This window comes from Anabrus simplex, chromosome 6 (genome assembly GCF_040414725.1).
Source record: "Anabrus simplex isolate iqAnaSimp1 chromosome 6, ASM4041472v1, whole genome shotgun sequence".
NCBI lineage: Eukaryota > Metazoa > Arthropoda > Insecta > Orthoptera > Tettigoniidae > Anabrus > Anabrus simplex.
This window is the reverse complement of record NC_090270.1, coordinates 134,880,704-134,895,490: the sequence shown is the minus strand read 5'-3', so window position 1 is coordinate 134,895,490 and position 14,787 is coordinate 134,880,704.

The window sequence follows — 14,787 nt, the reverse complement described above, 5'->3', positions numbered from 1 at the left end:
AGGCAGATAAGCTGGGCGCGTCTGCCGGCCAACCGACGAGAGAAACGCACTATTATTATTATTATTATTATTATTATTATTATTATTATTATTATTATTATAGTCCGCCTCTGCGGTGTATACGTTAGTGTGATTAGCTTCTATCCCCAGAGGCCGGGATTCGATTCCCGGCTCTACCACGAAATTTGAAAAGTGGTACAAGGCCTGGAACGGGGTCGTCCACTCGGCCTTGGGAGGTCAACTGAGTAGAGGGAGGTTCGATTCCCACCTCAGAGTTCCTCGAAGTGGTTTTCCGTGGTTTCCCACTTCTTCTCCAAACAAATGCCGGGATGGTACCTAACGTAAGGCCACGGCTACTTCCTGCCCTTTTCCTTATCTATCTTCTGCAATCATCCCATTCCCCCTCAAGGCCCCCTATTCAACATAGCAGGCGAGGCCGCCTGAGCCAGGTACGGGTCCTCCCTCAGAGTTGTATCCTCCGATTCCAAAGTCTCATTCTCCTGGACACTGCCCTTGAAGCGTTAGAGGTGGGATCTCTCGCAGAGTCCGAAGGAAAAGCCAACCCTGGAGGTAAACGTATTAAGAAATATATAATAATAATAATAATAATAATAATAATAATAATAATAATAATAATAATAATAATAATAATAATAATAATAATAATAATAATAATAATAATAATAATAAATTCGTAACAAGGCTCGCCTCCACTACCATCTCTGCGAGGAATGTGTGGAAAATTCGTGGACAGATTTGATGCGGATGACGTAAGAACGCTTTTATTCTCCTTCTAAGAGTTAACTTCCATGGCTTGTGTATCATTTCATCAAACCAAACTGGTCAGTCACGTGCCAAAACTCATAAAGATATATTTTCCTGGAAAGCTGTTAAAGTTTTAATAATAATAATGTTATTTGTTTTACGTCCCACTAACTACTCTTTTACGGTTTTCGGAGGCGCCGAGGTGCCGGAATTTAGTCCCGCAGGAGTTCTTTTACGTGCCAGTAAATCTACCCACACGAGGCTGACGTATTTGAGCACCTTCAAATACCACCGGACTGAGTCAGGATCGAACCTGCCAACTTGGGGTCAGACGGCCAGCGCCTTAACCGTCTGAGCCACTCAGCCCGGCTGTTAAAGTTTTGATGTTCCTGTTTCATGTTAAAGTAACAGCTATCGACATGTTTTAAGGAATTTACTGTTACTTGAAAATCACGATTAGTACAGACTTTCTCAAGACTATCTCCTATCAGGAGTAGTTGCACAGTATGGCACACAACGAACAGAAAACTGGATTGATACGGTATTTTGAAAATATAAACGTAGACTACGTTAATTCAGTACTTAAATACATTTCAAAAAAATGAAATACCGAGCGAGCTGGCTACGCGAATTGGGTCATGTAGCTGTGACTTTGCATTCGGGAAATGCTGAGTTCGAACTCCACTGCCTGCTGTTTTACTCATCTGTGCCCGAGAAATACCCGATGAGGTGAAAAATCTCCAATGCACTACACTGGTGAGGGAGAAAGTGATCTTTAGGCAGTATTTTCTCCATATCAGGAAAGAAACCCCCTCATCACTAAGAATTTTGAAATTCAAATAATATTAGTTAATTGTGTAACTAAAGGGATGGGATGGGGAAGTTCACCTTTATAAGAAACCGGCCTTTTCAGGGATTTCATTTTGATTTTAATTAATGAAACGTATGTTTTAAATTTGTATAGGCCGAAAGATTGTGGAGGTACCAGTTAAAACAAGTCGTTTGGCAAGGGCCGCGATGTATTTGGCTTCTTGGTCCTCACGACCCGTTTTAACAGTGGGATGCCTGGGTCGGTAGACTGACTAAGGATGATTCTAGATTTGGTTATCTTTACTATTTTGTTTACCTGAGATCTAATAAGCGGAATATTTATTTATTTATTTATTTATTTATTTATTTTATTTATTTATTTATTTATTTATTTATTTATTTATTTATTTATTTATTTATTCATTTATTTGACTTTAGCAGTGGCGAAGTTAGGGCTCGTGACCCTCTCTTACACTTAACCACGTGCATTACAATTTGATACATATATAAAAGAGATGTAGCCTACTATTCTGTTATAAATTCAAAGACAACTAACCTAAGCAACACATAAGGAGAACATAAAAAGAGGAATGAAAGAAAAGCTTAACAAATAAAACAAGATAACAAGTAATTTGGAGAAGTAAAAAAAAAAGAATGAGAGAATGTCATAATGAAAAAGTTACGTACAAACTGAAGAACATAAGCAGTGCAGAAACAGAATACAATTCCTAATAAATTGACAGAAATACAAGTGTGGCAATAAACAGTGATCTATGTGCACAAGTTAAAAGCTAAATATCATGCACATTTACTTTTTAATTATAAAAATATAATAATAACCTAATAATAATTATAAAAACAACAGTGTTCTTCAGCTGTACAGTAAAATGTCAATATTACTAGCCTACGTACCACAATCACACAACCTATCAGACGTCACCAATCACATGAAACAATCAGCGGTATTCAGCAGGTGATCTCTGCATGCTATTTTACATTTTGTAGTTGAGTTAGGGTTCCTGACAGCTAGCTGGAAGTGAATTCCAAAGTCGTGACCCAGCCACAACGAAGGATCATTGAAGAGGGTTTTTTTTTTTTTTGTTAGGGACTTTACGTCGTACCGACACAGATAGGTCTTACGGCGACGATGGGATAGGAAAGTCCTAGGAGTTGGAAAGAAGCGGCCGTGGCCTTAATTAAGGTACAGCCCCAGCATTTGCCTGGTGTGAAAATGGGAAACCACGGAAAACTATCTTCAGGGCTGCCGATAGTGGGATTCGAACCTACTATCTCCCGGATGCAAGCTCACAGCCGCACGCCTCTACGCGCACGGCCAACTCGCCCGGTCATCATCATTGAAGAGTGGTCGATGGGAATAGTAAGGGAAGAGCCAGATCTAGTGTTACGAGGATAATAAATGGAATTTTGAAGAAACGTATTTGGGTCGATTTTACTTCAGAGTTCGATAAATGAACGTAAGTAAGTAAAACTTCCATCGCCTTTCGGGTTTCAGTCAGGGAAGAGCTGCGTAGCTAGGGGTTATGTGAGCATCATAGCTCAAGTTAAAAACATATCGAAGACCAGAGTTCAATGTGCGTTGAATTTTCGTAGCTTGTTCACGTGTCGCATCAACGAGGACAATGTCACAACAGTCAAGTATTGGCAGTATCAAAGTTTGGAGAAGTTTTATCTTGACGTATTGTGGCAAAATGTCCTTATGTCGTTTCAGAGGGTACATGTATTTCTTACGAGTGCAGATCAGTCAAGAGTTTCGGTTCGTATATGTTTATTAGATTTCAGTAGAAGGGCTCTTGTCATCATACGTAGGTAATGTTTTATTTCGAAAAGTTTGTAATTTAGAAAAAGGAGTCGTAGGAATATCCAGGCCTGTTAATCACCAGACAAATGCTGGGGCTGTACTTTAAGGCCTCGCTCGCTTCCCACTCTTAGCCCTTTTCTATTCCAACGTGGGTGTGAGTCATATCTGTGTCGGTGCGACGTAAAACTGATAATAATAATAATAATAATAATAATAATAATAATAATAATAATAATAATAATAATCATCATCATCATCATCATAATCTCAACTGGATCATATACAGTATAACAAGAAATCAATATCCAGGAAGGCAATATTAAGACATTACAACTCATTTATCAAACCTGAAATACTAGATGCCTCGGAAACCTTGATCATTGGAAGCAGATCACTTAATAAAGAGGAAAAATGGGAGAGGAAAATATTAAGGAAAATCTTTTGTCCATTCTACCCAGAGGGAATCTGGATGAAACGCAAGTCTCGGGAGATTTTTCGGTATTTTGAAAAGATCACCGACAAATTCACGTAAAGGCTATTAAAGAGCCGCATTCTCAGAATGAACAATGACAGGCTCACCAAAAGGATTCTCCACCTTGTTCTCTCAATGAAAGTCAAGAACAACTGGCTTAGTGAAATAAAAAAGACCTTCAGAAGTCCGACTCGTTGGCTGAACGGTCAGCGTACTGGCCTTCGGTTCAGAGGGTCCCGGGTTCGATTCCGGGCCGGGTCGGGGATTTTAACCTTAATTGGTTAAATCCAATGGCACGGGGGTTGGGTGTACGTGTTGTCTTCATCATCATTTCATCCTCATCACGACGCGCAGGTCGCCTACGGGAGTCAAATAGAAAGACCTGCACCATGGCGAGTCGAACCCATCATGGGATATCCCGGCACTAAAAGCCATACGACATTTCATTTCATTTCACCTTCAGAAAATTGGCTTTTTTCAGTGCCCAGATGAAGAGATTTTTAAAGAAGATAAAAATCAACATCAGCTAAATGCTGTTTTTTTTAAAGTACCTAATAATAGTCTAATAACACCTCAGTCTGGACGTCTTCATTACCAAATGTGCGGACACCACGCATGAGATTTTACCGTCACTTTGAACTCCAAAGAAACGGCAAGTTAACCAGTCAATCACTCGCACAGACTTATTTAGTGATATTACTGAGGATAAAGTTTTTATGATTGACATGAGGGTTGGGAGCGATCCTGAGTGTGGAGGATGCTATCACAATGGGTTGCTCTTCCCAGAAGCTGTAAAGGACCTCCCCCGTGCGTCCTGGCCCTGCCGCACCTTCTGACAAACACTTTCCAATTTATGGCCCGGTAATGGACGATTCGCAACCAAGGCCAGCGCCTACCATCCCTCTGTGGACCTTCTCGGGAGCCGGTAGAATAACAACGAGTGGGCCAACGACCTGGCATCCTTCGCAGAGAGAGACTGTTTGCGTGCGTGCCTGCGGAAGTACATCGGATGTATACTGAGCAGGTGGGGGGTCTCCTAGTTGCCTCGCATTGAATTTTTGAACAGAGTTCATGGAAGTCGATGAATGTTATATCCTAGAATATTATTAGTTTTACAAGAAAAAGTAAAATGAGTATCCATCGACTACTGGCTAAAATTAGGCTATATGAAGCCTTGAGGGGGGAAAATGAATGAGTTACCAGTTTTTAAAGCGAAACAAGCAAGATTATATACTCCGTACTGCACCCTTGCAGAGCTCCTTCGGTGTAGATTAGATGTCAATGTTGCCTCGGCTGCCCTAAAAAAAAAATATACTTACCGAAGGTGGTGAGGTCCTCTTCTCAGGCGCGATCAGTCCCTGTCGTCGAATCAGGATGCATAGGGATAGTGCATTCGGTAAAACTATTGACTACAATGACTTATGACTCAGACTGATTTGAGTTTAAATATGTATATAAAATTTTATTGATAAATCAAAAGAGAAAAGTGAATAAATTTATAAAATGCAAAATAAATTTTGTTAATGTTACATTATTACCTTATAAGACTGTACACGAATTCTCAATAATGACACACATGACTACCTCATTAATTCCTAAAGAATAATATTTATAATTTTCCATAAAATTTTGTTTTAAATGATGTTTCCCATATTTGTTCATCCAATTATATAATATCTGTGTAACTATACATATTTACTAGGATAATGTTATTTATAAACAGGTGGATCAATTGAATAACAATATACTCATGAGAACATTTAGTGATGATAATAATAATAATAATAATAATAATAATAATAATAATAATATTGATGTGAATAAATTTTTGTATAGCCAATTCAAGTTATTCATCAAAAAAAACTACTTGCCATCAGTCAACATAATTATAATAGATAAAATTGTTTTATATAAATATAAAAAAAAAATAAAGTATCGATTAACCAATTAATAAAATTGTTTTGATATCACTGAATTACATTGTAAACCAATTAATAAAATACAGGAAAGTCTCCACAGTGTATCCCAAATGCATATCTGAAGTTTAGAAAACCAACCTAAATGTAATACAATAATAATAATAATAATAATAATAATAATAATAATAATAATAATAATAATAATAATAATAATTGAAATAATACGACGATTTTGCGCAGATCAAAATCTAGAAATTGTCACTACTAATCTCTCAAATATATGAAATAAGTTTACAAACAAACATACCAAAAGTTACCATAATATAATAATTAATTAATTTTACTAATTTAATTGTACTCAAATTTATTAATTACATAATTAATTGCCTAACTAACCACTGGAAATCATTGTCTTGTGACTCTAATCCTCCAATATAGTGATATTAATGAATTTACGATGCATCGAAATGATGATAATAATAATATTGTAATAACAATAACAATAATAATAATAATTGAAACGATAATAGTAATATCATTTAATGAATGTTATTTCTATGTTGGATATCATTAAAAAAAAATCCTAAAGAAGTAATATTCGCCTACCAAAATCCAATACTGTTGTTAACCAAATCGTAGACAAATTGAATTAAAAAAAAAATGTTAATTATTTAATTAATTAATAAATCCACAATTGATTGACACAAGTGATTAATATGGTATACATCAAGACTCCCTAATTGCTTGTGAATTGCATTGGTAAAATGTTAAATAATAATATTCAATAATAATAATAATAATAATAATAATAATAATAATAATAATAATTTAACATGACCTGTAATTACAGTATTCTTGATCCACCATCCTGATAAGTTATAATGTGTTTATATCATTTATCTTAGAACATTCATTTGCCATGAATAACACCATTGGAATATAATCTTACTTAACAGTGCTTATTGTTTTTCTTTTTCTATAAAACCATATTTGCCATAATTCAATGAAATACCTAATCCACTGTGTAAAGGCATAACCATGAAATTCTCATAATAGAGTTCACCAATATTAATAATAATAATAATATTTCTCTTATCAAAACTGTTACTGAATTCCCATAATTTCAATATCTTCCTTCCAGGTGCAATAAACAATAATAGCTTTAACCTGAGAATTCAGTAACTTTAACTCACATAATGGACCTTGGTTGTTGTTGCATACAAAAATCTAAAGCTTTGCTTTCATATATGCGAGTGACCCCTACTTAGATATCGTAAAATTAATCTGGAAAAGACAAACTCTCCTACTTTAAAGAAACATACACTAACTTATGCTAATATGTACACCAAGCGAGGTAACGCAGCCAGAAATCCTAACCTAATACTTAAAATTCCACTAATATATACATAGATGAACCCTGTCATCAGCACACACCACACTTTTGGCTTATTTCAGCGTCTCAACATATTATAATTCGCTGAAATATAGCAATGACCCATTGCAAATGTTACTGTGGTTTCTTCAGAATAAAATGCATAGACAATGCACAGACAATAAAAGAAAGTACCTAAATAATGGCTGATATGAGGCAAATAAAAATAATAAATATATCTAATATTAATAATAATAATAATCATCTGTTAAAACCAATAAAATAGTTCCTACTGGCAAGCATCCACCCCAGCCCAGTTGCGTGATCCATGTTACCAACCCAACTTTAAAATATCATTTAAATGCGTACTATAACTTTCTCTGAATAGAACGATATTGTCTCACGGCTAAACCATTTACATGTATCATCTGGTCCTTCTAACTTGTATACCTTCTTTAACTAGCTTATTTATTTCCTCACATTTATTCATTTTACGACGTCATCATCATTTCTTATTCTGCACGAATTTTATTACCTCTCAGCTATCATGCTGATACTTATATTTCCATTTTTATTGAGAATATGTTCGCCATACTCTTTGTTCTCCATAATTATCTTCAGGTAAATAACCTCATATGTTACCATATACTCTCAACTACGGACCTTCAAACATCTCAAATCAATATCGCTCTTATTATTTGACAACACTTTGATTTTACCTGAGCCAAAAAATAAATCCTTTTATTTAACATTGTTCACTCAACTGTCTAACCGCGTTACTTGCCATAACAACCAACATGTGGATGTATCAGTGTTACTGTCGTCCAACAGAATTCTCGACAGTAACTATTGAATATATATATATATATATATATATATATATATATATGTTTGATTATCATTAATTGACTTCATCACTACTCCCCCACGATAACTGTGCTTGCGTGAAACAAATAAAATTCCGCCTAAATAAAATACTGACAACGCTACTAATAATAATAATAAAAGTGCACGTATATGCGAATCACTCATTATAATTGCCTCAAACATATAACTTGTTCAATACAGATCAAAATAGTACACGCACGACTAATAATAATAATAATAATAATAATATTTACACTACTCATAAACAGAATTATCCTAATTTTCTGGCTGTGTACTCGAGTTTATAATTACATCATCGTCACTCGCATACCTATCTAAATAAAGATACCACTATCAAAGGAAAGCTTTAGATTTTAAATCAAACATGAGATTGTGTACTCACATTGAGGGCACTTCGGGATCGCCAGGACTAAAGGCAGCCATGTTGTCTTACAGATTCATGACAAACATGTTGATATTATTGGTCATTCTTGATGTATCCGACATTGGCTTATCTTACTAATTTTCACTTTTGTTTGACACTTTCCACACGTTTATTCCCTGCTCATAATATTAAACATAACAACTCGTTCTTAACACTTGACATTACACTGTAATATATATATATATACACATACGCAGTACTCAGATAACTTGGAACTTAGGCCGGATTTTTACGTACTCTGTTTAAACACACTGTTGCTTCTCACGTAGCAAAGTCCTTCATCAGCTCAACGGTTTCTTTTGTACAGACCAGCTGAGGGAGAAAGTTTTCACCCCCACTCGACCTAGATACTTATAGAGAGGGAAAGTATTTCCTCCGCTCAAATGTTTCCAACATACTAACAGCCCCGCTGTAGCAGGCTAATTGTTCTCCACTATTTACGGCTTACACATATATTTTTAACTGTCTGCGTTGCTCTGCAGGCTACATACTCAAACTGCGTCACCTAAGATGCAATTACTGCATAATTCAGAGTTTCGTCTTCGCCCTACATAGATTGAACACTCGTAAAATCTGTCAATTTAATACTCCACTCACTTGGGTGGTTATAAGTACCTTAACAACTCAACTACTGTTTATGAAGCATATTTCCACCTCCACTGTAGTAATAATTACACACAATTCTTGTATCTTTGTGCTTGAACACGGAGCAAAGTTAAGACACGTCTGACCCCCACAAGACTCTTGATGATGACTGACTCGTGAGAAGCCACTAGTCGGGGAATATTGGCGCACTAAATCGGCGTAGGAACACTAATTCTTGCCACTAAAAATCCCAACCAAAGGAATGCTGGGTACCTCCCAAACAAAGTTGCCAAAAACATGAAATGCCTTGTACACACAGACTGCATAAATTCTTGTTATTGCCATGATGCACCCTGACTCTAAAATTGTTCGTAATTTCTTTTACAATACAGTAGGCGTTAGTTGGACTATATCTTCTGCCGCGCTGATAAACCACTCTCCACGCGGGCAAGGGGTTCCCACTGCCGGTGATAACAAACATCTGGATACACAATATTCCAATCCATTTGCCACAAACCAATAAGTTAGTTCAAAATTACTATAATAATTACTGACATCTCCTCTTGATATAATCTTCCTTAAATATTGACAGGGATTAATTACAAGCCACATATCATTTGGTCGCGCTAATTTTGAAATTATTTAAATGCAGCAATCTGATTGGAGCACATACTCCTCTGTTCATCTATATGGACGTGTTCATTCCAAAATAAGGGGATTCGGGTATCAAAAACCATGATTCTCCATCTCAGTCACTCCTGCCAGTACTTTTCCACTCTAACTACGCAGTTCCAAAAGATGATGTAATAACAGGTGTCCCAATAATTTATTTTTAGCAGAGAACGAAGCGTGGGTTCTTATCAAGGCTTCATTCTCACGAGCTAGCTACCAGAAATTTCCAATGCTGTCCCTTTGTTTAAGAACGCTGGCTATTACTATTTATTAACAAATCCAATTATAAAATGTTGCCAATCAGACTCATCCGATGGGTGCAACACTCTCCCACTTTAAATAAAATTTTTGAGAGTATCGAGAAAATTTTTTCCACCTCCATGTTGATAATGTAACTTGTGTGCATCACTTGCAACCATCTGTGAGTCTGTACTATTTTATGCTCTATTTGACTTAAGCAAGTTACTCCGGAGCTCTTGATTCTCTTGAAGAAGGCGTCTCTGTTCCTCTATTAACTGTTCTGCTATAGTTAGTAAAACTTTCCTCAATTCCACTCGTTCTTGCAGACATACTGGGCAGCATTCTCTTCTCTCTTCTCCCTGGCGTTGGGCCGAAATGGTGTCGTCTTCCTCCTCGGAAACAAGGGATGTCGCCTCCTCATCTGATGACGGCTCCGTGTCCTCCCCATCTTCTTCTTCCTTCTCGGAACAGACGTCATCTTCTTCTGATGATTTTCCCCACTGTTCGACGATGTTAACTTGTGGTGGAACCTCGTGTCGTGGCTGTCTATAGAGTTTCAAATTTGAAGCATTGAAAATGACTTCGTTGTTCCCGTCCAGATCTGTTATCTTGTACGCATTGTTGTTAAAGGTTTGAGTGACACAATATGGGCCTATGTAAAGTGGTGCGAATTTAGCGTAGTATCTAGCTGCAGGTACTGAAGTAGCTGGACGTCGGACCAATACAAGTTCTCCCACTCTCAGCGGACGATGAAATCTTCTTCCCTGAACTCTCCTCAAGCGACGCTGTGCTTGTTGTTGCAGATGTTCGGCTACCTCTCGTATTCTTATTTCTGGTGCAGGTTGTGCATCCACTGGGCTATCCACGACAGCGTGCCAAGGTCTAGCGGGATATTGATTTAAATGAACCACTGATGATATAGATCCTGTTGCTTCATGGATTGTGTTATTGATGCAATCAGTAATCACTGGCAAAAGTTTCATCCATTTGGCATGCTCATTAGGGATATAAATCCTACAAAATTTCGAAATAACCTTCATAACCCTCTCAGAGGGGTTACTCTGAGGATTTCTAATAGAACTCATAACATGCTTAATATCTAGCTCCTGTAGAGTCGCTTTAAATTGAGCTGCTGTAAATTGAGGCCCATGGTCAGTTAGCAAACTTTCCGGTTTTCCCATACCAGGAATTATACTCCGAGTGAGGCATCTTACAACAAGTTTAGTGTTTGCCTTTTGCATGGGAAATAAGGTGGTAAATTTTGAAAATACGTCCATTGTCACCAAGATAAACCTGTTTCCCCTAGTGGACTTCGGAATTGGACCAAAAATATCCATTGCGTACAACTCCTTGGGCTTATTTGGCAACAACGGAATAGGCATTTGCCTAATAAGGTATGAATTTGCCTTAACCCTTTGGCAAATGTCGCAGGTAATAATTGCTTCTCTTACAGATTTTCTAAGGTTTTTCCAAATAAAGTTCTCTTGAATGGTAGCCACTACTTTGTCAATTCCTCCATGCCCTGTAATCCGGTGAACGTGCCAAATGATCTCTTCCTGGAGTTGAGATGGAATTACCACCCTTAATTTTGTATGATCCTTGTCCAAATATCTGACCAAAAGATTATTTACAATTAGGTATTCCTCGGACTCTTTCTGAATTTCTATATAGTTAGGATCCCCTTGTTGAATTCTTCCCTGGAGAAAGTCAATTAATCTACTCAAAGTAGCATCTGCCTGTTGATAGCGAGCTAATTGACTCAAATGAAGCAAAACTTCTTGGTCTTCCTGTACGAGGTCAACATAATTTGCTTGCTCCTCTTCTTCATTAGGGTTTCTGCTGAGAATATCCGCAATGATGTTTTCTTTACCAGGACAGTGTTCTATTGTGAAATTAAACTGCTGCACATATAGAGACCATCGTGAGACTCGTTGACTAGAAACAGCCGTTTTTAACATAAATGTGAGTGCCTTATGATCGGTCCTGATCTTTACTGGAAAACCATATACTATCTTCTGCCAGTGTTGCAGCGCTTGAACTATGGCCAACATTTCCAATTCTGTGGTGCTATAGTTGACTTCATGTTTCCTCAACTTTCTACTGTAAAATGAAATATATCTTTTGGCATTTGGTGGGTGCTCTTCTTCTTGAAATAATACCGCACCAATTCCAACATTGGAAGCATCCGTTTGCAGTACAAATGGCAACTCAAAGTCTGGATAAGATAACTTGATACTTCTAGAAAGCAACTCCTTTGTTCGCTGGAAAGACATCTCCGTTACATCCGTCCATCGCCACTTATTATTCTTGTGCAACAGGTCTTGCAATGGAGCCACCACCTCAGTATAATTTGGACAGTGGTCCGCAAAGAATTGGCACATACCCAAGAATTGCCTGATGTGCTTAATCTTCCTGGGCCTCTGAAAGTTATTGATGGCCTCTAATTTTATTGGGTTGGGTCGGATTCCTACGCCATCTATGATATGCCCTAGGAACAGTATTTCAGTTTGGCAAAAGTGAGATTTCTTTAAATTGACCTTAAATCCCGTATCAATTAAATTTTGGAACAATAGACTGACTCGTTGCAAATTTTCCTCAAATGATGTGCTTGGGATAATGATGTCATCAATAAACCTGGTTGTAAATTCCTTGACAGCGTCAGTCAGGTTCCTATCCAAGGCTCTTATCAATGCTGCGCTGCTATTCTTCAGGCCAAAGGGTAGGCGTTCAAAGGTGTACGTATGCTGGTCAAATATAAAGCCAGTTAGTAATTTTGACTTCTCCTCTAATTGGATGTGATGAAAAGAAGAGGTCAGGTCTACCCCCGTAAACATGTTCATCCCCTTAAAACGACGGATGATATCCTTAATTGGAGGCGCTTTATCATTTTCTGGAATGAGTTTTTCATTTACTTGTCGTGCATCCAAGCAAATGCGCAGCGACCCATCTGGTTTGACAACTGTGACTAAATTGTTTACGAAAGGTGTAACTCTTTTAGCTATAATCCCATTTTCTTCCATTTCCCTTATAATCCTTTTTACTTCCTGATAATGTTTTTCGGGAATCGGGTATGGCTTTCTCTTGTATGGACGCCAATCTGTTACATTGAGAGCGTAGGCAAAATTCGGAATTTTCCCAACTTTTGAATCGAAAACTTCTTGATACTTTATCAGCATATCCCTCAGCTGTTGTTTTTGTTCCTTAGTACCATTGAACTCAGCCACCTTGACATCAATTAACTCTTCTAGTTCCGATTGAATCTCACTATTAAAAATATCCTGAAAAATTTCCTCATGATCCAAAACATGCTCTATCTCTTCAAGTTCCACACCAGCCTGATCTACACAGTTAATTTCCTCACTCCTTCCGACCTCTTGACTCATTTGTATACGTTCGTTGCCATCTATTTTGCGAAATTTAATAGTGTTCCGTGCCAAATCTACTACAGCATTAGTTTCCCTTAAGAAGTCTGCTCCCAGGATGACATTGTAATTCATCCGCGACATGATGACAAACGGATGTGAAAAGGATGAATTTCCAATCTGTATATCTAAAAGTGTTTGTGACTTGCAAGTTGTAGTTTTGTCCGGCACGATTCCTCTAATTTTTACAGCCGATACAGGTATTTCTGGTAGGTTGTGCCTTTCTTTCAAATCCTCAAATAATGTTCTAGAAATAATGCTAATCGTGGCGCCGGTGTCAGCCAATGCCCTTGCCTGTGTGCCATGTATTCGAACATTAATAACAGGTAGTTTCCTAACTTGCGTTGCTTCCCTTTTAATTGGATCCTCCAGCAGGTCTGATGGTTCAACAACCCAAGAGTCTACTTGTGCTACCACCCATTCACTTGCATTTTCATCCACTAAGCCAGTATCCTTCCATTTAGATGTATTTAGCAATTCAAAATTGACGTTTTTTTTTTTCTTGACTGTTACCCCCAGGTGGGTAAGCTTGAGCCATTGGATTAAGCGATTGTTGGCGACGACCTTGCTGCTCCCTTGCTCGCTGAAATTCGATACTCTCTGCTCCCGTGAGATCGGGATTTAAATCTTGTCTATCCAACGCTTGCTTCCACTTCTGTTGCTCTTGCTGTTGCTGTTGCTCCCGCAGTTCCTGCACATACCTTTTCTTCTCATAATTGCGGTATTCCGGATTCCTATATCCTGATCTCTGCGATGGATGATCACTCCACGTTCCTCTCCGACTGTACCGTTGATATGGCTGACTTCTATTCCCATTTTGGTGTCTATTCTGCTCCTTGTTCCAGTATCTTCTCGAATATGACCTGGGATAATTGTAGTTCTGTTGATACTGCCGATGTTCATAAAATTCTCGACCACTTGGTGTATTCCTCTCATTCGGTAGTCGTCTTGAAATTGTACCAGTGACACGTCCCTTCTCGTCTTGTTTATCATTTGCCTTCACCGCATCAACTACAAATGCCCTGTGCTCTGTGGCCTTGGATTGCCTCGGAGTGCTCATATTTACAGTGTTGTCCAGCTGTCGCAAAATTCCTTCCGCTTCCTCAGGACTTTGTGCTTTGGCGGTAATCATCATCCTTTGTACATCTGGAGGAAACTGCTTTACTATGGCTTGAACCAGCTCCTGTTGACAAGGAGGATTATCTAGCTCTTTCATCTTAACCAGCTGATTCAAAAAGTAATCACTGTATCTCGTGGGCATGCTGGAATTGTACTTTCGGGAATACAACTCAAGCCTTAAATTTTGTTGAGCGTCGCTTCCCCAATACCGATTCAGAAATGCCTTTTCAAAATCTTCGAAAGTTTCAAATAAAAATCGGAAACCAATAAACCATGTTTT